This window comes from Lynx rufus, unplaced genomic scaffold, assembly GCF_022079265.1.
Source record: "Lynx rufus isolate CCGP_SWC_20201006 ecotype Redwood Valley unplaced genomic scaffold, mLynRuf1.p SCAF_15, whole genome shotgun sequence".
Taxonomy (NCBI): Eukaryota; Metazoa; Chordata; class Mammalia; order Carnivora; family Felidae; genus Lynx; species Lynx rufus.
This window is the reverse complement of record NW_025814829.1, coordinates 31,366,549-31,387,817: the sequence shown is the minus strand read 5'-3', so window position 1 is coordinate 31,387,817 and position 21,269 is coordinate 31,366,549. Positions and strand designations below refer to the sequence as shown.

The 21,269-nt window shown below is 48.6% G+C and overlaps 2 pseudogenes; one reads left to right on the top strand and one right to left on the bottom strand.

Annotated features, from left to right (window-relative positions):
- The window catches only part of LOC124509841 (potassium voltage-gated channel subfamily H member 1-like), a 132,569-nt pseudogene that overhangs the window by 86,658 nt on the left and 24,642 nt on the right, over positions 1-21,269 (top strand).
- On the bottom strand, positions 13,663-14,101 carry LOC124510092 (methyltransferase-like 26; annotated as a pseudogene).

Sequence of the window (21,269 nt, the reverse complement as noted above, 5' to 3'; positions counted from 1 at the left end):
CTTCACACAGGTACTGCATAAATCAGGTACTACCTAAGCTTGCTGCTTATCATCCGGGTTGTTCCCTCCAGAGGAGACACCCAGGAGAGACAAAGGGCATTCAGAGGAGGGTGGAATACGTACAAGATAAAGACAAAAAGGAGGGGCACCTGGGGGTTAGGTCAGGTTTTGACTCCGGTCATGATCTCACGGTTTGTGAGATTGAGCCTCGTGTTGGGCTCTGTGCTGACAGCGTGGAGCCTGATTGGGATTCTCTGTCTTTCCTTCTCTCTCTGCCCCTCCCCACCCCACTCTCAAAACAAATAAATCAACTTAAAAAAAAAGACAAAAAGGATATAGACCTCACCCCCTTCGAGGGCAGGGATGGTGTCATGATCCTCTGTGTTTCCTGTATGTAGCACAGTGAGTCGTACACAAGAGCTATGGGCCATCTGTTTGAGTGGATGAATGAATAAATGGATGAATTGAGACCTAATTCATGAATTATGCTGCACATATGGACCCCTGTAATAAACATGTATATTCTGACCCCTGGTATGGATGCGGCAAGCTCAGTACATGTGTAATTGCATTTAGTCCTTGGTGGCCCATTTCACTGATGAGTTTTGAGTTGAGCAATTTGCATAAAGTCACATGGCCAGTAAGCAGCAGAGGCCTCCAAAACTAAGTAAAGGAAAAAAAAAAAAAAAAAAACAGAGAGGATGAAAATATTTAACAAGCACAATCCCAGGCTGGGTTTTATTATAAACCCTTTCACCTACCTTATAACATTCATACTTTATAAAATTGGGCAATAAATAGGGGAGCATGGGAGGCTTAGTCAGTTAAGCGTCTGACTCTTGATTTCGGCTCAGATTGTGATCTCACGGTTCATGGGTTCGTGAGTTCGAGCTCCAAGTCAGGCTCTGTGCTGACAGTGCAGAGCCTGCTTGAGATTCGCTCTCTCCCTCTGTCTCTGCTCCTCCCCCGCTCCTGCACACACACACACACACACACACTCTCTCTCTCTCTCTCTCTCTCTCTCTCAAAATAAATAAACTTAAAAAAAATTGGGCGAGTTAGGTTTTACTCTCCTTATGGACAATTGTAGAAACAGCTTCAGAGAAGTTAAGTGATGTGCCCTCGGCCATTAGCCACACACACAGCCATGCATGCCACCATTAGCCATTACACAAAGACTTGGAATTACATCCACTTGCCACAGCCAGAGCTCTTTCTGTGACCTTTGTGCCCCGCCTTCCACACCTTAGACAAGACAAGGCCTCGCTGTCACTTGCTTCTCACAGTGGAAGCAGTGCATGCAGTATAGGTCAGTAGGTTGGAGAAAAATATCAATACTCACACCCTTTGGTTAGGGAAAACTTGAGAAGCCACCCTCCTGAGTGGCAGGAGAATGTGTGAGTCCTTCTAGGTTGTGGAGGCTCTTGGCACTCGGGCCTGATTTGTTGATGCTGAATTCCTGCTAACTTCACTCAGCTCAGAGCTGCCTCGGTCCTGAATGAAATTAACTGCTGTGTATCTGACTTCTGAACTTACCATTTCATGAAAATAAATGATCTTTAATACAACACAAGGAAATGTATTATTGATTACTGCCTATGTTGACTGGGACTGGGCTGTACCCTGAAAATACAGACATGAATAAGGCCAGGGGGAAAGGCAGAAAAGTCTATGCCAGAAGGAAAAATGAAATAAGTGCTAAGTTAAATCACTTGTCATGTGCTATGGGAACAATTAATTCAGGCTGACAATGTATTGGAGGGTTTCCTGGAGGAGGTGGCATTTGAGTTGGACAGTGAAGAATGAGGACATCTCTGGGCAGCGAATGAAGGATTGGGTATTGCAGGCTGAGAAAATTGAAAAGGTAACCAGAAGGTCTGTTCTTTTCCACAACCACTTCCCTAGCTCTCCACACCTCTGGGCAAAAATTCACCACCCAAAGCCAAACTCAATTAAAAAGGCAAATCTCTTTCTTTATGGAGAGCAGGAGTGGGATCACAGGCTTGATACATATTTTATCCCCAGAGCCTACAGGTCAGGGCAATTAGAAGATGCTCATTTAACATTTATGGAAGAAAGGAGAGAGCCAACGACATTCCTCCAGGCCAGAGTTAAACCACATCTTTCATGCTGAATGCATTATTTCAACACTTAATGATCTCTTTGTGAGGCACTGGGCACTCCCAGTTGTGTCTGATCATATTGCCATCTTTGCTTTGGCCTCTAGGAGACTCAGAACCCGATTGGCATGTTAAAACCTTCCAGTCAGCTTTTAACTGCATCTCATTTATTACCTTATTTTCCTCTGTTCTCATCTATTTGCTAATGTTATCATTTATCTTGTGGGTTGTATACAGTCTAAAGAAAGTGTATTTGAGTCCATTGGTTTTTGAACCAAGATGGAGAAATCATTTTTAAAGGTGAATAAATTGGCAAACACAAGAGCGAACCCAAACTAAAGGAATGTTGCCCACACAATAACACCCCCCTGATGGAGAAGGTGGGGTGAGAGGATGCACAATTAGTTATCTGAACAAGTGTCAGGGGAGCCAGGCAGAAGGGAAGGCCACTGGCAGGATGGGAGGGAGGACACAACTGTTCACAGCCTCTTCAAGCCCTTGGCCCTGGGCCTAAGGTTCACAGGCTAGAATCCCAGGGCCCTGTGAGGGTCATAGAGAACAAACGCTTCAAGAAAACAAAAATACGAAGCTGTTTTCAGAACTGCAGCAGTTTTGGCATCGCCTCCTGCTTCCTTAAGCCTTGGTGTGGGAGGAATGGACAGCCAAGGTGGCCAAGAGAAAAATCAAAACAAAATAGATCCAGGATCAAAGTTTCCCTTGCCGTACTGCAAAGGATAGACCAGGCCAAACAGATCTAGAAATAACAGTAAGACATATATTCATTTTCTTCCTCTCTCTCTCTCTCTCTCTCTCTCTCTCTCTCTCTCTCTCTGCCTCTCTCCCCTTCTCCTCCCTCTTCTTCTTCTTTGCATCCCCCTCCTGCCCACCTTCTTCCTCCTCCTCCTCTTTCTCCTTCTTCCTCCTGTTATGAAGTTCCAGGTAGGCCTGGGCTCTCTGTTTCAAGTTTCTCTCTCAGCCCTTAGCCAGTCAAACTTCTTTCAAGTATCAGGAGGTATCAGGAAACAGATCCTGAAGAGGTATTGACTTGATGTGAAAATTTCACATGGGCTGAACGCCCCTGGCCTTGGTTTTACATTTAGCTCATGGAAGTGCTATTTTTGTGAGTTGTAGTCTTTTAAAAATTTTTTTTCAGTTTGTTTATTTTGAGAGAGAAAGAGAGAGTGTGAGCAGGGGAGGGATAGAGAGAGAGGGAGAGAATCCCAAACAAGTTCTGTGCTGTGCTGTCAGCACAAAGCCCGAAGTGGCGCTCGAACTCATGAACTGTGAGATCATGACCTGAGCCAAAATCAAGAGTCAGACGCTTAACTGACTGAGCCACCCAGGTTCCCCAAATTGTGAGTTGTAGTCTTAAGGACAAGCAAATATTGTTCATAGTTGACATAGCATGACCATGTTCCTTTCATGGTTGCTGGAGACTTAACATTGCTGGTTTGAATGGTGGAGTTTTCTTGTGCCTGCTTCATGCTGGTTTGTGCTCTTTACTAGACTTCATGGTATTCCAGGGACGAGCTTTGAGCTCAGAGAGTAGACTCCTGGCTCACTGTTAGGGGTGGGTCCTGTGGGCTTTGAGTCCCGTTGGGGCCCACGGTGGTCTTGAGAAGCTGCCCTTCTGCCCTGATGGACAACATTTGTGGGGACACCTTCTAGGCCAGGGGCCCAGGGGCTTCCTCTGGAGAAACTTACTTGGCCTCTGAAAGTCACAAATGCCCCATTTGTGGCCTTGGTCTTACACTCCTTCACAGTTGTTTATCCTTCCCCTACTGGGTGCTGGCCCTAAAGGTTCGGTGTGAACAAGGCAGGCAAAGGTCCTGCCTGTCCAGATCACAAGTTGGTGAGGACCTCAGATGAGTGCATCACCCTGGAACTTAAGGAGGGCCCTGATGAGTATTACCAGACAATAAAGATGACATAACAGACAGTCACCCAACCCAGGTGTAGGGTGAATCTAGAGGAGGTGCCATCTGAGCTGAGACCTGAGGGAAGAGTAGGGACTGGCTAGGCAAAGCGGAGGAGGAAAGGCCTCAGGAGGAGGCTGAGGTTTCTCTCAGACAGAGAAACAGCATGAAGGCATCTCAGAGGCCACAGCATCTGGCATGGTTGGGAATCTCTGAGAGCAGTATAGAAAGGGCCAAGTGAGATATGAGCCAGGTTCTGTAGGCCTAGGGTTACAGCTAATGTGCTCTGTCAGGCCAAGTCCTGGGAATGGGAGTTCAATTTAGGGACAGGAAAGGGAACCACCAGGCCTGGGCCTCTGAAGAGGGGACCTCCACCAGCCCCCCGCAAAGCTCCACAAGTCTCCAAGACATTTACATACATCTTAGCAGGTCTCCAGTGTGATTGCCCAGCAAGATTTCTGACATGCAAGTATGATTGCATTTGTATCAGCCATGGTGTCTGGCCTCCTGTCCCTCCCCCATGGAGGGGCTGGGGCTGGCCAGCCCCAAAAAACCAATGCTTAAGGCTAGCTTGGCTAAGAGTGGACCAAGGGTGAGTTCCATGGGCCAGGAATTAGAGGAGCCAAAAGAAAGGGGGGATTCTGGGGCCAGAAAGGCAGACTGAGCCAGAACCTCCACAGGACAGCAGAATCCAGGAGAAGCTAGATACGCAGCATGAGGCAGCATGAGGCCAGTGGTTAGAGCCAGTACTTTGAAGGGAACCAGGTTAGAATCATGGATCAGAGGGCAGGGGCCTCATGATATGTCCCCTGACTGGTGAGGATGGGCTGGCCTGGATTATAGGGAATAAAAATACTTCCCCCTCTAAGTTGGTCTAACTCTTTGGTTGGGTCTATTGACCTCCTTTATTTGAACATGGGATCATTGAGGGAAGGGTTTGTGCAAAGCAGCAGCTGTGACAAAAGGACCTGTGTTTGAGGATAGGCAGATCTCATTATGAATCCCAGCCCTGCCACTTACTAGCCTGGTGGTGTTAGGTTAATGACTTAACTGCTCTAGCTTCATCTTCCTATTCTGTAAAATGGGGATAAGGATAAGGGTGTTCAGGAGGTCTAATTGACATAGTGATTGTACAGTATGGATTTTATTGTCTCCTTGTGTGATGCTTCTCCTATGCTTCTCCTATGCCACCCAGACAGCCACCCAACCACTCCCTCCAGCCCTGTATGGGAAGGCTGCTAGGCTGGGGGGGACCCAGGCACCATGTCCGCACAGCAGTCAGATCTATTTATACATTATCTATCCATCTGTCACTCTATCTATTTATCTATCATCTGCCTACCCATTTATCCATCCATCCATCATCGATCTGTATGCCTATGTATCCGTTATCCATCCATCCATCTATCCATCAATCTACTCACCCATCATCTATCTGTCCATCTATTGATCTATCCTTCCATCTATCACAACCTGTCTGTCTACCTACCCATCCATCCATCCATCCATCCATCCATCATCTATTTGTCCATCTGTCAATCTCTCCATCCATCCATCACTACCTGTCTATCTACCCATCCATCCCTCCATCCATCCATCCATCCATCCATCCATCTGTAGCTTTCTTTATATATGTTTCTTAAACTAATAGGAGTCTGACTCTTGGTTAACTTAGCTTCATGATATCACCACCAGCACAGGTAGTCTGTCTCAGGTCTCTATGTTCATTTTCTCAGGGTGCCATTATAAAGTACCACAGCTTGGGTGACTTAAAGAACAGAAATGTATTGTCTCACTGTCTTGGAGGCAAGAAGTCCAAGATTAAGGTGTCAGTGGGGCTGGTGCCTTCTGAGGGCTGTGAGGGAGAAAGTGTTGCAGGCCTCTCTCCTGGTTTTGATGGTTCGTGGAATTCTTTGGTGTTCCTTGGCTTCTGCTGTGTCACCCTGATCTCTGCCTTATCCTCATATGGCATTCTCCCTGTGTTCATATCTATCTCTGTGTCCAAATGTCCCCTTTTTATAAGGACACCTGTCATATTGGATTAGGGGCCCACTCTACTCCAGCATGATCTCATCTTGACTAATTACATCTGCTGCCATCCTGCTTCCAAACAAGGCCACATTCTGAGGTACAAAGTGGTAGGACTTAGGCAGATGCATCTTTCAGGACACGATTCAACCCAGAACAGTCTCCCACTCTTTTCTCCAGCTGCCTGTGCACTTGTAAGATGGCTGTGTAGGATCATGGCCACAACGAGGTGGGGTGTGGGATATCTGAGTCAAATGAGCTGCTAGAATTTGAATCTACAACCTTGACTTGGCAGGACTCACAAAGTGGATGCACCTTATCATTTTGGGTTATTTACACCTTTATTCCCCATGTATAAAAGCATGAGAAGTACCAGAGTATCTTTAGTCCACACACCCCTGCCAGGCACTACTCCAGCCCCTGGCCGTGGGCCTCAAATACAAATTCCTCCTCCACCCTCATCCTCCCTCCTGGGTGACTGAGAATCGTGATGGTGGGAGGCGTTTGGAGACTAACATAGCCAGACAGAGACTTTCCATTTTGGAATTAGGAATCTAAGTGTTGCAATAGGACCAGAGGTTCTAACTTTGCAGGAAACCTTCGCAGAAGCGAATGTGACCCAGTTCAGATCCCCCCCCGATTTCAGACTGTGTCTGGGTGAGTGCCTGGGAGAATGGGAGGTAACCCTTCTCCCTTGGTGGATTGGTCCAGTAATTGCCGGAGTGAAAGAGCTGCGCATAGTCCGAGAGCGGCCAGCATATTTCAACGGTCAGGTCATGGAGGCTGTAACTATGAAAGTTGCTTATGAGATGTAACTGTGTAAATGGAAGCTCTAGCGTTGGTCACTGTGTCATTAAACATGCAGGCACAGAAGAGATGTTCCATTTCGGGGGCTCAGGATTCCCAGGGGCAGTTTCTGAGTGGAGGAAGCCTCTCCAGTCCTCACACGGGATGTCTCCTCTGGGTTTGGTGCTGGGGACAGAGGCCTTTGGACTGTGCCTCACGGCAAGGGCATGGCTGTGCAACTCCTATCAGCTCCAGGGTAACTGTGGTCTCCGTGTCAACTCTTTGGAGCACATAGCTGGCCGAATGCCTTCTCATGTCACTGTACACGCAGAGCCCGCCTCCTGAGTGCCGTGTTGGTTAGGGAGGCCCTTCTCTTGGATTCCAGCCAGCCACAGCTCCCCCCACCCCCCTCCAACCTTTTCCAACTCCACCCTCCTCTCAAGAGCCCCGCTCTTTCTCCAAAGGGCCACAGCGAACCTTTGGGTCCTTCCAAGGGAGCAGATGCCTTATTTTTCCAGTCTTGAGAAGAGAATACCTGACTCTTGGACAGTAATCTGCCTTTTTCCTGATGCCAGCTACCACCCAATGCATACATTTGATATAAATGATTTACTGAGGGGAAAAAACAAGAACTTCCACCTAGGTGAGCAGGAAAAGGAGTGAAACAAGGGAGGGAAACTGAAGAAACCTACCTGCCACCCTCATGTGTCTTTTCACGTGTGTGTATAGGAGAATGTTGTGTTCATTCAGTCAGGAGACGCTGGGCTCCTGCTGTGTGCCAAGCACTGTGCTTAGCCCTGAGGGGGTTGTGGAAAATGAATCAGACACGAATCCTGCCCTGATGGATTTTGGGGGGAGCTCAGATATTTGCATAAGAGAGTGATTTCAGGGCAGAAAGCATTGTTTATTATTAGAGCAGAATGGAGATCGTGCTGTGTTTGGATCTGGCTGGGAGACTCAAGGAAGGCTTCCTGGAAGAAGTGGCATTGCAGGCCTTTGCAGAAGAGGTGGGATTTGAACCAGTGGAAATGGGCATGGGGGAAGGGAGAGCAGTCCAGCATGAAGGCGGCATGGGTCCCTCTGGAGTTGGGGTGGAGGATGGGCATGAGGCATTCAGCGTCCTTCTCTGTCTAGAGAGTAAGGCAGCTCAGGGCTGTCGCAAACACACGTGATGCTCCAGGCCCCGTGTTGCATTTGTGCGTCTGTGCTACATGCTGTTGTGTCTGTGTTCGCATTCAGTGTCCAGTCTCGTCATGTACCTGAATTACACACCTGGATCATAGCTTGAGCACAGCTCCCAATGGGTGGCGGACCAGGAAAGGAGGACTTGTTTGTAGTTCTGTGAAAACTTTCTGCCTGAATAGATTCATGTGACATTTCAAGGGAGCACAGGGAAGGCCCTTTTTATTTGTTCTGTCCCTGGGACCAGACACATTGATAGCTCTTTTATAGGCTCTGCAGGGGAGGGAATGGCCTGGCTGTAGGAGTTTCATCTTTGTTAGCTTGAAGGGGCTTTTTAGAAAATGCCCCCGCAGACAGGCCACATCTGGAGCCAGCAGCCCGCCCCTGGGCTGGGGCATTAAACCTACAATCTGATGAAGACAGTCAATTCTCCCCCTGTGCGGCCAGCTGGTTTCCCGGCTGAACACTCACACCTAAACTCCGCTGCCAAGAGGGTGGATCCGGCAGCCACTTTATTGACCATATAAAAAACAGAGTGGGGGAGTGGAGCAGAGCCGGGCTTGGGTTTTACTGCCAGTAATTGCTTGTGCTGTCCCTGTCCTTGAACAGTTCTTGATGTAAATAGCTGTCTCTGGGAGCAGAGTCTGGGTCAAACCGGGGTAAGTGCCTGCCTGCCTCATTATGGGCAGACTCTCCATGTGCCTGGCAGGGGCAAAGGCCTTGTACTTCTCAGTGCTGGGGGCGCGGGGACAGACGCCTCACTTCAGAGCTGGGGTGGGGGCTCTGCCCAGCCACCGATTACCTGGCACCCCCTCCCACCACTTCTGGGCTTGGCTGCCTTGCCCACACCTACCAGACTCGTCTCAGATATTGGTCAAGAAATAAGGTATATGGGGGTGTCTGGTTGGCTCAGTTGGTTAAGGGACTAACTCTTGATTTCTGCTTGGGTCATGATCTCATGGCTCAGGGGACAGAGCCTGTACCTGGCTCTGTGCCAACAGCACATGGGATGGCTGACCGCGGCTTGGGATTCTCTCTCTCCATCTCTCTCTTCCCCTACCCCCCCTCTTTCAAAATAAATAAAAATTTAAAAAAAAAAAGAGCATCTGGGTGGTTTGGTTGGTTAAGTATCCAACTTTTGGTTTTGGCTCAGGTCATGATCCGAGGGTCTTCAGATCCAGCCCCAGTCCAGCTTGGGATTCTCTCTTCCTCTCTCTTTGCCCCTCCCCTGCGTGCTCTCTCTCTCTCTCTCTCTCTCTTTCTCTCTCTCAAATAAATAAACATTAAAAAAAAAAGAAAAATGTATATGGAAAACTGATCTCAGTGCCTTCTTATACCTGTCCCAGCACACAGTCCCTGCCCCCCACCTCAACACCTGCTGCTTTCCTGGATCGTGAATTCCCAGAGAGAAGGCACTTCCTGCCCCTCCTTCTGTGTGGTGCCCGACATAACTTGGGTGCAGTATGTGTTCATCAAACGTGAGGTGAGAGAGAACCTGGGAAATGCTAGTCAGGGACTTCCTCGGCGCTCAGACTCTTCCTTCCACTTAGCGCTGACATGTTTTTGAGCCTTAGTTTCCTCATCTGCGAAATGAAAATAACAGGATCCACCTGGGTGGCATGGTGAGCATTAGCCAGTATGCTTCGTAAAAATTGCTAGGAAGTGCTTTTATTGCCTTCCATCTACTTGCTAAAAGATACGGTCTGAGACACAGAAGAACTGCTGGTCCCGAGGTCAGGCCTAAAGGACGTTCCCACCCCTCGGTGGGCCTCAGTTTCCCCATCTATAACACCACGAAGTTAAGAAAAATGGCATGTGAGTTCCTTTCTAGCCCTATTTGTGGTTCTAATTAAATCATTAAGCGCCTGTCACCCACATCCTGAGTCACCAGTCACGGCGCATGTAATCCCAAATAGTGGCTAAAGCAAAGGTCATTTTTATTTGATTTTCAAATGCTTTGCTTATTTTGTGGTAGATTGTACCCTCCATGCTGCATTTTGCTTCTGCAAATACTGAAGGTTGTTTGCATCTCTTGAGCACAGCGAAGGTTGTGGACAGGGAAGGGGTGACGGCATGCCCTCAGGGGACAGAGGTCAGTCCCTCTGGCCCATTGAGTCTGGAAGAGGCCCTTCCCCCACCCCCTCCTATATTGCTTTGTGGAAGAGGGGAGATTTCGGGATGAGTGAAAATAGGGACCGTGAGGAGCAGAATTAATTGCCAAATGGACAGGATCTGCGGTTCAACTTTCTATGTCTGAATCTCCACTATACCACCTACCGTTCCGGGTCTCAGTTTCCTTATCCGTAAAATGGGGCTGGTGGTGATGGTATCTACCTCAGGGCTGTTGTGAGGATTAAATAAAACACAACACTCGAAGAGTGGGTAGCATATCACCTGGCAGTAATGCTGTTGCTGATTATGCTTACGGCTGGGGGGCATTGTTTAGGGGAGGCATGGCATAGGTGCAGACTGGGATTGGAATTGGGGGGCCCAGACACTGGGGAGAGATGCAGTATGACCTGGGAGGGAGGGAGGAAGGGGGAAGGATGGCTGACCATAACAGGTGGGTGTGGGCCGGGAGGAGGACCCTGGCTCAGAACAACGGGTGAGGGGGTCCCCAGAAGGAGGATGACCAAGGAAGGGAGACCATGAGGCCTCTGAGGTCTGTCTTCTGAGCACTTTCCTTCGATTATATCTTCTAAGCAGTCATATCAGGTGGTTTTAGCCTTTTGTTGTCGTTGTTATAAAAATCGCAGCCAAATGGGGTCTGTGTCTGGGCCAGCCAGGGTCCCCCAGAAACCCCACCAGCCAAGAGGGACTAGAACTTGGCTCTCCAGCCCCAAGACTGTGTCACTGCCACTCTGATGCTGATGCTTGGTTACCCAAAAATCACACACCTCAGGAAATTTATTTTCTCTGTCTGACCTGAGACCTCCATGCATTTCTTGAGGTAAAGGTTAAACCCCCAGGGAAGAGAGATTTCACGAGGCCTGTAATTCTTCTCCACCAGCCTCGTCAGCTCCTCAGGTACAAGCTGCGGGAGAGCTCAGGTCTGAAGACTTAGAAGGAAGTATGTTTCCACCAGGGGCCTGAGCTGACAGTTCCTTTCCCCTGGAGAGGCTGGCAGGCCTTGCCTATTCAGGGACTTCTCAGCAGGCGCCCTCGGCTTGTCCCTCCACCCTGGCCTGGCAGGGAGGCCTTGGAGGGGAGATGTGATGAAGTGTATGGCTTTCTCCAACATTCTCTGTGCCAGTGAGATAGATGAGTTCTCGTCTCCAGAGCACACACTGCCCCACCTCCCTGCCTCCCCCCCACTTCCCTCCCGCCTGCCTGGGAACACTCAGAGCCCCTATCCACCTACTCACAACCCCCAGACCCCTGCTGACCAGAGAGGGAGAGAGAGCTTGAGTTTGCAGCCTGGCCAGGAGAAGGCTTCTGGATGAGTCATTTGCTGTCCTTGACTTTGCAAAGCATGTACAGAAGAACGGACAGTAACCAGCTGTTCTCCATGCCTGTGAAGAAATGAGCAAGTGAAATTGGGTTTAAATAAAAGCAGACACAACTATATGTGTGTGTGTAAAATTGACCATCAGATGATGAACTACAGAATTGACTCTGTGGACCTTCCAGAAGGAGACTAACATTTGGGGTTGGAAGAGCCAGGGACCTTGCGTCTCCCAGCCTGTGCCTTCATTTGTACAAAATAAGAATACTTTGCCCCACATAGGCTGCAGGGCCGCTATGACCCCAAAGGAGATAGCATGTGTCCCAGCTTTCTGTCAACCATGAACGCAACAAATGTCAGTTGTCATGCTGTTAATAATGCCAGGCATAATGGTTGCTTGCATTGAGAATGGTTTAGAAGATCACTGACCTGAAGACAGAAGACTGGGCCAGGTGAGCCCTTGGGGTCCCTCTGATTCTAGCATCACTCTCTGTGTCCTTCTGCCTTTGTTATCAGAGGAGATGGGGCTGCTGGGAAACAAAGGAGGAAATGAGAGCATCTGGTGGAAAGGGCCTGAGGTATCTAATCTTTGGGGCTTAGAGACTGTGATTGGAAATGGCCAGGGCATCAAGATTCCTCCTATCTAGACATCAGTGCTCCTCGGCCCCTCCCTTCCCTCAGACTTTCCAGCAGGAGGCAGGAAGGGCCCCTGCCATTCAGACATGTCCTCAGGTGGTACCAGAAGCTTCCCCCATCCTTGATCCAGGGAGATTGCATTGTGGTGTCTGCCCTGGTCCAGGCACCTTTCCCTGACCAGGCGTTGCTTCCTGGGCATTGGCAATTGGCAGTGTTAGTGATCGCAGAGTAATGTGCCTCATCCATCAGAGGGCCGTCTGCTGATGGGGTGCCCTCTGTACTCCAACCCCAGAGTCCCAGCTCTGCACACAGACCTGGTGTCTGGATTCCTGTCATTCATCCTAGCCACTGGCCTCTGCCCTCCTGCTTGGGGACTGGGTCATTCCACAGCAAAATAAGAAACTAGGGGCACAAACCCAAGATTACAGGTGTAGCCTAAGAATGGACCTTTATATTTTAAAATCAGGTATTTAGTGAGCACATGCTATGTGTCCTGCACTGTGCCTGGATCTGAGAGTGACACAGAAATGTGAGACATCGTCTCTGTCCTTGGAGATCCCGCAGGAGAGTAGGAAGACAGCATTTATTCCTGATTTCTGTAGAAGCTTCAGTGAAGAAAAACATAATGATGTGATCAAATATATCTTAGTAATGTTAATAAGCAGTGTTTATTGAGTGTGCAGTAGGTATGTGTTAGGCACTTTACATGAATCCTTTCTTTTCATCCTATAATAATCCTATAAAGTATGTGGGCATTGTTATTAGCTCTATTTTACAGATAAGGAAACTGATATTCAAAGACATTACAAAAACTTGCCAGACATGTATGAGAATGCTTGTTTCCCACACCCTTATCAACAAAGCAGATTGTCAAACTTCAGGATTTTTGCCTGAGAGTTGAAAAAACGGTACCTCATGGTAGTTTAAATTTGCACTTCTGTTATGATGACTGACATGTGCCTTTTCTTCATATGCTTTATAGTCATTTAGATTTTCCTCTTCTGTGACCTCTTTTCATATCCTTGTCCGTTCTAAGAATTGGAATGTTTTTTTTCTGATCAATTTCTAGAAGCTACTTTTTGTTTATATAAATACAGATAAATATCTTCCCATTTTGTCATTTGTCTTTTAATCTTGAATATGTTGTCTTTACAGAATTTTTTTTATATAACCAAAAATTTATTTTTGGAATAAATCCAGCTTCTGGATTCCAGATTAGTTAAGAAGGGCTTCCTGTGGTCTCTTTAGGTTATAAATTACGTTAAATATGGGGGATTGGACATTGGTATCTATTTCTCATTTCTCCTTGAAAACCCAATGAAATGATAGTAGAGGTTTTGTTTTGTTTTGTGTTGTTTTGTTTTGTTTTGTTTTGCAGTAGGAAACATTTTATTCCCAGGCGCTAAGCAGCCCTGTGGCCACCAGCCAAGAGCGTCTAGACTGGGCAAGGCCAGTCCTCATGGCCCAGCCCTGGGAGGCAGGGACTGGCAGTCTGGGTTTGTTCCAGAAGGGTTTTGGCAGAGACAGAAGCATGCGGGACAAGGAGGGGTTACTCCTTCCGGAATCTCAGGCACTTGTTAGCTGGCATGTCCACCGTCTTCTCCAGGAGCAGGCCACTGGCTTGGCCCAGGTCCTCTGGGAGGACCGTGTCTGAAGTCCCTACTCCAGGCTCCTGCATCTAAGGGCTAGTTCAGAATCTTCGTTACTTTGTGGAGTGATCTTGCCGTTGGTTTCATAGGGCCAGTAGGTGATCAGCGGCACCATGGGTTTCAGCAGGTGCCCTTCTGCTCTGAAGAGCCCCTTGGTGCAGTTCGGGGGGCTGATGTGGATCACACTGATGCCAAGCAGCAGGTCCAGTGACCGTGGCAGGATCCCGCCCCATTGCTCCCAATCCCGGCTCATGTCCAGGTATAGCAGGGCCATCACGTGGGATGGCCCTGAGCCTGAGTGGTGGCAGAGATTCTGCTGTCCAGGCAGCGCTGGTCCATGGCTGCCATTCGGTGTGGGGGCGGGGGGGAGGCCTGTGCGAAGTGGACCCTGAGCTGGTCAGGGCCCGAGGCCACCTTGTGCCCATGGACACCACACACGCACAGGATGGGCTACTTGTTCCTCTTGGCAGCCGCTGTCACCAGCAGTGCAGCCGGCCTGCCAGGAGCGTAGTCGGACCTAGTGAAATGTGTGTGTGTATGTGTGTGTGTGTGTGTGTGTGTGTGTGTGTGTGTGTGTGTTTTAAAGATAGAAACCTACAAGGACAAATAAATTGAGAGAAGAGAAAGTAGCAGATAAGTAGTTTCAACAGATTTTTTTGCAGATGGAAGGTGGATGGAGGAATGGTAAATGCTGTAGGAAAGTGAAGAAACCCACAGCCCAGATGCAAACATGCAAGGATGAGAAAGGAACCTTCTCTTTCTCTCAAAACTCAAGGAAAACTCTGGCCTTAGGGAGGGGGAAGAAAGGGATACAGCAGCTAAAACTAGGAATGGGGGGGTGGTGGTTTAAAGTTTTGATCTGATATCTAAGATCTCTACCTCATGTAGCCAGGTGACTCCAGAGCTAATGCAGGGATCAAACAAAGGACATAAAATGTATGTATCCCTGAAATAAAGTAGGATTCTATAAAAGAAATAATCAAAATATGAGCAAGAACTTTGTACCTTAAAACACAGGGCAGCAGAAAATTTAAAACATAATAATTTTGGAAGATAAAATCAAAGAAATCTTTCAAAAGGTAAAAAGACAAAAAGAAAAAAGGGGGAGGGGTGATAAAATTGAAACATCAGTCCTACATTTTGGTTCATAGGAGTTCCAGAAAGAAAGAAGATAAAAATTGAGGAGAGAAAAGCTGTCAAAGAAGATAATGTAAGGACCCTTTTCAGAGTTGAAGAGCAAAAATCCTCAGGTTGCCAGTCATCAAGTGTCCAGCTCTTTGAATAAAGAAAACTCACATAAAAGCATATCATTGGGAAATCCCGGAGCTTCAGGGGATTAAAAATAAAAGGCCTAAAAACTTCCAAAGGATGTTTGGGGCGCCTGGGTGGCTCAGTTGGTTGAGTGTCAGACTTTGGTTCAGGTCATGATCACACCACCGTTCATGAGTTCAAGCCCCGTGTCAGGCTCTGTGCTGACAGCTCAGAGCCTGGAGCCTGCTTCAGATTCTGTGTCTCCCTCTCTCTCTGTCCCTCCCCTGCTCATGCTCTCTCTCTCTCTCTCTCAAAAATAAATGAACATTAAAAAAAATTAAAACTGTCATAAGGATGTAATTGTTTACATGCAAAAGATTAGGTGTCAGAGTACCTATCTCAATAGTAACACTGACATACTTTCAAAATTCTGTTGGAAAAATATTTCATCCCAGAATTCTGTATCCAAACTATTAGTCAAGAGTGAAGATAAAGACATTTTTAGGAATTCAGGGATGCATATTATTTTCAGGGCATTTTTCTTGGGGAACCACTGTAGGGTTTGCTCCTATGAAATGAGAAGGAGACTAAGAGAAAATAGCAGTTGTAGCACAACAGTGGTGGGGGGCGGGGAGATCCTGAGCCTGGAAAGCAGCCAGACCAGATGAGAGCAAGGGGACAGAGGGTTCCAGAAATGGTATCTGTGGGGGAGAAAAAGTGGAACTGGTTATTTAGAAATATAGAATATATTATTAATGGACATAGTATAGAGGTATCAGAATGTATGAAATAGTGAAAGGTTCATGGACAACCAGGCTGATTTTTTAAAAATTGAGATAATAATTAACTCCAGGTAAAAATAAAAGTTGTATATATAAATATAAGCATTTATATTTATATATAAATTTATATTTATTTATTTGTGTATATATAATATATACATTATATATACATTGTGTGTGTGCATGCGTGTGTGTGTGTGTGTGTGTGTGTGCATATATACATATCTTGTCCAAGCATAAATTGCAGAGCCAAAATTCAAAGCTGAAGCTGTCTGATCCCAAAGTTGGTGCCTTGCAATCTTATAGGGTAACAGTGTGTAGAGTAACTGTGTGACCTTAGTAAGCCGCCTCCTGGGCTTCAGTTTCCTCACCTATAAAGTAAATAGGCTACACCAGAAACACAAACCATACATGAAATGATAGAAAAATTTGATCATGTCAAAGTGAAAAATGTTGGTATGACAAAAGAGAGCATAAAAAACTATTAAAAAACAAAACTATGGACTAGGACGGCAGTTAGCAAACTGGCCTGACTCAAATTTGGCCCACCACTTGCTTTTATAAATAAAGTTTTATTGGAACACAGCCACTCCCTTTCACTTATGTTTTGTCTGGCTGTTCTTGCACTACAAAGGTGGAGTTGAGCAGTTTTGACAGAGATGGTATCGTGGGCCTCCAAAAGTAGAAAATATTTATGATTTTTCCCTTTGCAGAAAAAGTTTGCCAACCTGTAAACTGGGAGATTTTCGAAATGTATGTAAACAGCAAGAAATTAAGACCTAAAATATATAAAGTAAGTTGACAAATCGATATGAAAAAGACAAAAGAGAACACAGGATTAAGGTGGGAAAGAAAGGCAGTAGATGGTGATGTTGATCTCCAGGCAGAGTGCCTCTGAAGGAACCGGGGGGTTCCTGGGCACAGATAGTCTCCAGACCCCAGCCTGGGGGGGGACCTCACACACATGTGGCCACAGAACCCTGGTGAGGGAGTGAGGCTTCCCCTGGGCACTGCCCACCTGCTGCAGGGACTGTGGCAGGGATTTGTGAGTCCTGCCAGCGGGCAGTGGGGAGTCTGCTCCTCGTTTTAAGGACAGCAGTGCTTTGCTCATTCCCTGCTCACAGCTTCTGTAAGCCTCTCGCTTGTCACTCCCAGTGCCCTTGGGAGAGAGTCTAATTGTTGCAACCATTGTATATAAAAAGATATGTCCTGAGAGCAATACCTTCGGTGGCTTGTTGCTTTCCAATTTGCCTTAATTGGCTCGTGTGTTGGCTGGCTGATTTTCAAGGGGCAGCAGGAAGAGAACTCTTCCTAAGTGGGAGGGGGCACTGGGGCCATCAGCTCCCTGTTCATGCTTTTTCAGCCAATTTAGCTTAATCCTGGGAGCCAGCCACTGAGGAGTGGCTGAGTTCTTGGCAGCTGGGCAGGAGGGAAGCAAAATTAACCTGGGTTTGTGAGCTCATACCTTAGGTTCAAATATGCTCTATTTATCAGCCAAATAAACTCTGAGCATCAGTGCCTACTTACAAAATGAATGATAATAGTTGTAGTCCAAGCACCAAGTACACTCATCTGGTAAGGTTGACATGTTTGTTTTATCCAGGAAAAAAGCATGCATAAAATGTCCATCGGTGAAATAGTTTTGACATGTCATGGCAAGTTGGGAATGGGGTGGGAGGAGCGGAGAGCAGTGCACGGGAACTTGGGGATCCTGCCAGCGCGGGCAGTGAAACTTCCACCACCACCAGGCAGACCACTCTGGTTCTACTTCCCTCCTTTCATTATGCAGTGACTTCCCCGCATACCTGAGGACCAGCCTACCCAGGCCTGAGGGGTTCCATTCCTGCCCCTAAGAAAGCTCATTTAAGCTTCTCCTGTTCAGAGCAGGGCTCTGTCTTGGCCCTTCTTGGGCTCACAGGACGAAGATGGTCATCTGCCAGGCTTCATCTGGGCAGCTCTGTGTCCACATGCCCACGTCTGAGCTCCTGTGGTCTGGGTGGCGGGACTGCCCTTCCCACTGAATCGGTGACCTGGGGGGGCCACATTCACTGATCATCAGGTGGTGCCATGAGCTGTGTGCACCTTAGATCTCATTTAATTCACACACCCACCCTGGGGGGCACGTTGCTCTCTCTATACCAGGTACAAGAATGACACAGAGAGACCAGCTTTGGAGAGGAGAAGGTCCACAGCATAGAGACAGAGCGTGCAGGCCGACATCTGGCCTGGAGACTCAAGCTTACCTTCCACGTGTCTGTTACATAGGCTGGGAGGTGAGAATGGGGAAAGGAAAGTGACTCCCACTTTCAAGTCCCTGTTTTCTTCTCCCTGGTGAGAATCCAGGAGGAGGAAGGGCCTCGAAGGGTCTGCAGGCTGGATGGCAGGCAGGTGCCATAGCCCACAGGCTCCAGTTTCAGACAAGGCTGAGCTCGGCCCCTCTCTCACTGTGTACCCTCTCTCGACCTCAGCCTGCTCATCTGTGTAACGGGATTACAAGAGTGGCTACCCCGTGGGGTTGTTGGGATTCACTGAAATAATGTGCGCAAAGTGTTTAGGACAGCACCTGACGGACAGGGAGAGCACAGCGCCTGGCGGCCACTGTCATTTTCAAATGATTCTGGGCCCCCTCTGTGGGTGCAGCCCTGGCTTGCTCCCTTCCGTGGTTTTGGTACTTGAGTGCTCACTTCTCTGCCACGTCTTCTCTGCCCTTTCTCTTGCTGTTTCTTATTTCACCGTCCCTGTGAGGCCCTTCTGCAAGGGCTGCTTCTCTTTCTCTTCTGCCTTCTGTCCATCTTGTCCTGTTCTGTTCTGTCTGTTCCCCTTTTAGGGCCTCTGTCCCTCTCAGAAGCCCGGTTCCCCTGGAACAGAGCAGGCATCTTCATGACAATTTCTCCTGCTTCCAATGGATCCCATGGCCCCTTTCTTGCCCCCTGGGGATCTCCATAGCCTTGGGGGGGGGGTCAGAACAGACCAGTGGGACCGGTTTTGTTGCACTTTTGCCACCTCTGCCCTGTGTCCCCGAGAAAGCCAGGGATCCTGCAGTGTCCCTGCTTCAAGTCCGTGGGCGAGCATAGGCATGGGATGGAAGGAAAGATGGTCCAGATGTTCAGCTTCTGGGGCAACTCAAATGCCAGAAGTTGTTCCTGGAGTGAAAGCTTCGTCATAGAAACGCTGAGAAACTGAAGGCCAGATTCTGCAGCCCGACAGCTCAGCCTTCCTTTGTTGTATTGGATTCGGGAGCAATTTCTGCCATCTGCATATGGAAATAAGGAGATACAATCCGTAAGCTGTCTCTCTGAGTGCCATGTGCTTACGATGGTCTCGTGTGAAAAAAGTCACAGAGAGAAGGGGGTGGAAGTGGTGTAGCCACTTGATAGGCAGCACAAAGCCCTTAAATGTTGCGCGTCCTGGCTGTGTCCTGGCAGGAAAATTGCCTCTCCCAGAGGCACTGATGTGGTTGACCCCACCTGGTGTGGGGGCATGGCTGATGGGACAAGAAGAGGGTGCTTGGCCTTTGGGAGATTGCACAGCCAGGTCCAGCATAGATCCGCAGGCTAGGAGGAGGGCACAGTCCCTCCCTCCATGTGGGTGAGTGGCAGCGGCACGAGTGTGCAGTCTGCTCGGTCAGTCTGGGGCTTTATGTGAATGTGCAGCTGGGGAGACAAGTTATTGCACTTGCTCTGTGGGAGTGAGGAGTCATCTGGGATTGAAAACACACATCCCATGTCTGCACTTGGTAAAAGGGCCTTCTGGGGTTGCAACAGAGGTGGGTGGGTGCGTACTCCTGAGGGCTGAATTGCCTTCTCAGCCCTCAGGCTTGGAGCCTGGTCCCACCCGGTAGGGAGGCAGCACTGGGTGTGGGTAACTGACATTGGTCATACTTTACCATTATCCCATTAACCCTCAAGGGCTTTCAGTGCTCATCCCGGGATAAGCGCAAGACCTGGTGCAAGTAGGTGTCTTGCCCACGTTCCCTGTGTTCAGTCGCCAGCAAAGTCCTCTTAGCCCCAGGTGCTGAGCTCTCTCCAGAGCCCTGGAGATCTCCCCAAGGCAGCTTTCTGAGCCCTTCCCAAGGCTCCTTTGCTCTGGAATCTGCAGGGATCCCAGCCCTGGTGGCAGAGCTTGAATATCAGCCAGCTTGGGCTCTGGTCACAGTTCTGTAGACTAATTGAGTAAACAACGAAGGACCTAACCCCTCTGAGCCAGAGTCCTTCATCTTTGAACGAGGGGTAATAATAGTTCCAACCTCATGGGCCTGCAGTTGGGAGTTAGATAAGGCATGTAAACGCTTAGCACTGGAACTGGCTCAGGCGACGGCTGTGAGTCACACAGGCCACAGCTGGGCAGGGGGTGATTCATCCAAAGACCGGGTGTTTCTAAGACAGATTTGGGTGAAAATCTGTGTCCTCCTCCCCTGCACAGACCTTGTGCCTACTGTTTTCTGGAAGCTTTAGGAACAACAGATCCTCTGAATGATGGGAATAGACTGAGCAGAGAGGAGGAAAGAAGGGGACCCCCAGTCCTTGTAGCGAAGAGAACCAAGAGAAAATCAAGGCCTTGACGAGCCCTTACAGGCTCCAGAGAGAGGAGCCAAGGTGCTAGTGACACTGGCAAAGGTGACATTAGCCAGGGTCCCCAGCCAGCCCCCACAGGCAGTCTGTGGTGAATAAAACAGACTATGAACACCAGGTGGGGACTCAGTCCTCTCCTTCCCACGCACTGCTCCGTTTCAACTTAAACTTTTTCCCCCTTGGCTCCTCTCCCTGCTGCACTGAGGGTCCAGTTGGGAAAACAGAAATTACAACCACACTAATTGTTAAGAGAAGATTTAAATCAGGGAATTGGTGTTAAAGGCTGAAAAAGGGAAAAGATGTTAAGAGCGCCCAGAGACTAAGAACTAGAAGCAGCAGGGGCGCCTGGGTGGCTGTTGTTTGAGCGCCAGACTTTGGCTCAGGTCATGATCTTACGGTTTGTGGGTTCGAGCCCCTCCTCAGACTCTGTGCTGACAGCTCAGAGCCTGGAGCCTGCTTCAGGTTCTGCGTCTCCCTCTCTCTCTGCCCCCCTCCCCTGCTCACACTCTGTCTCTCTCTCTCTCAAAATTAAACAAACATTAAAAATAATTAAAAACAAAAAGAACTAGAAGCTGCAGCAGTTCTCCCACAGATGGGAACACAGAGAGAGGCATTATCACATCCAAGGAGGCTGGAGGAGGCCTCCGGTTTCCTCGAGGGGCACTCTGTGCTGCTAGTGTTCACACCTCCAAGGAGAGGCGCTGCGTCCCTGGTGCCAAGACATCTGAGACACCCCCGGGGCTTGTCCCCCGGCTCTGGGGCTGGGACCTGATTTGGGGGTGCGCAGGGGGTGAGGAGCGCCATGGATGTGTGCTCTGACCAGCACGTGCACAGCGGGGCTACTGCTGGTGCCCCGGAGAGCAAGCAGAGCTTGCTTGGGGAACACCACAAGGGGCCTCTGGG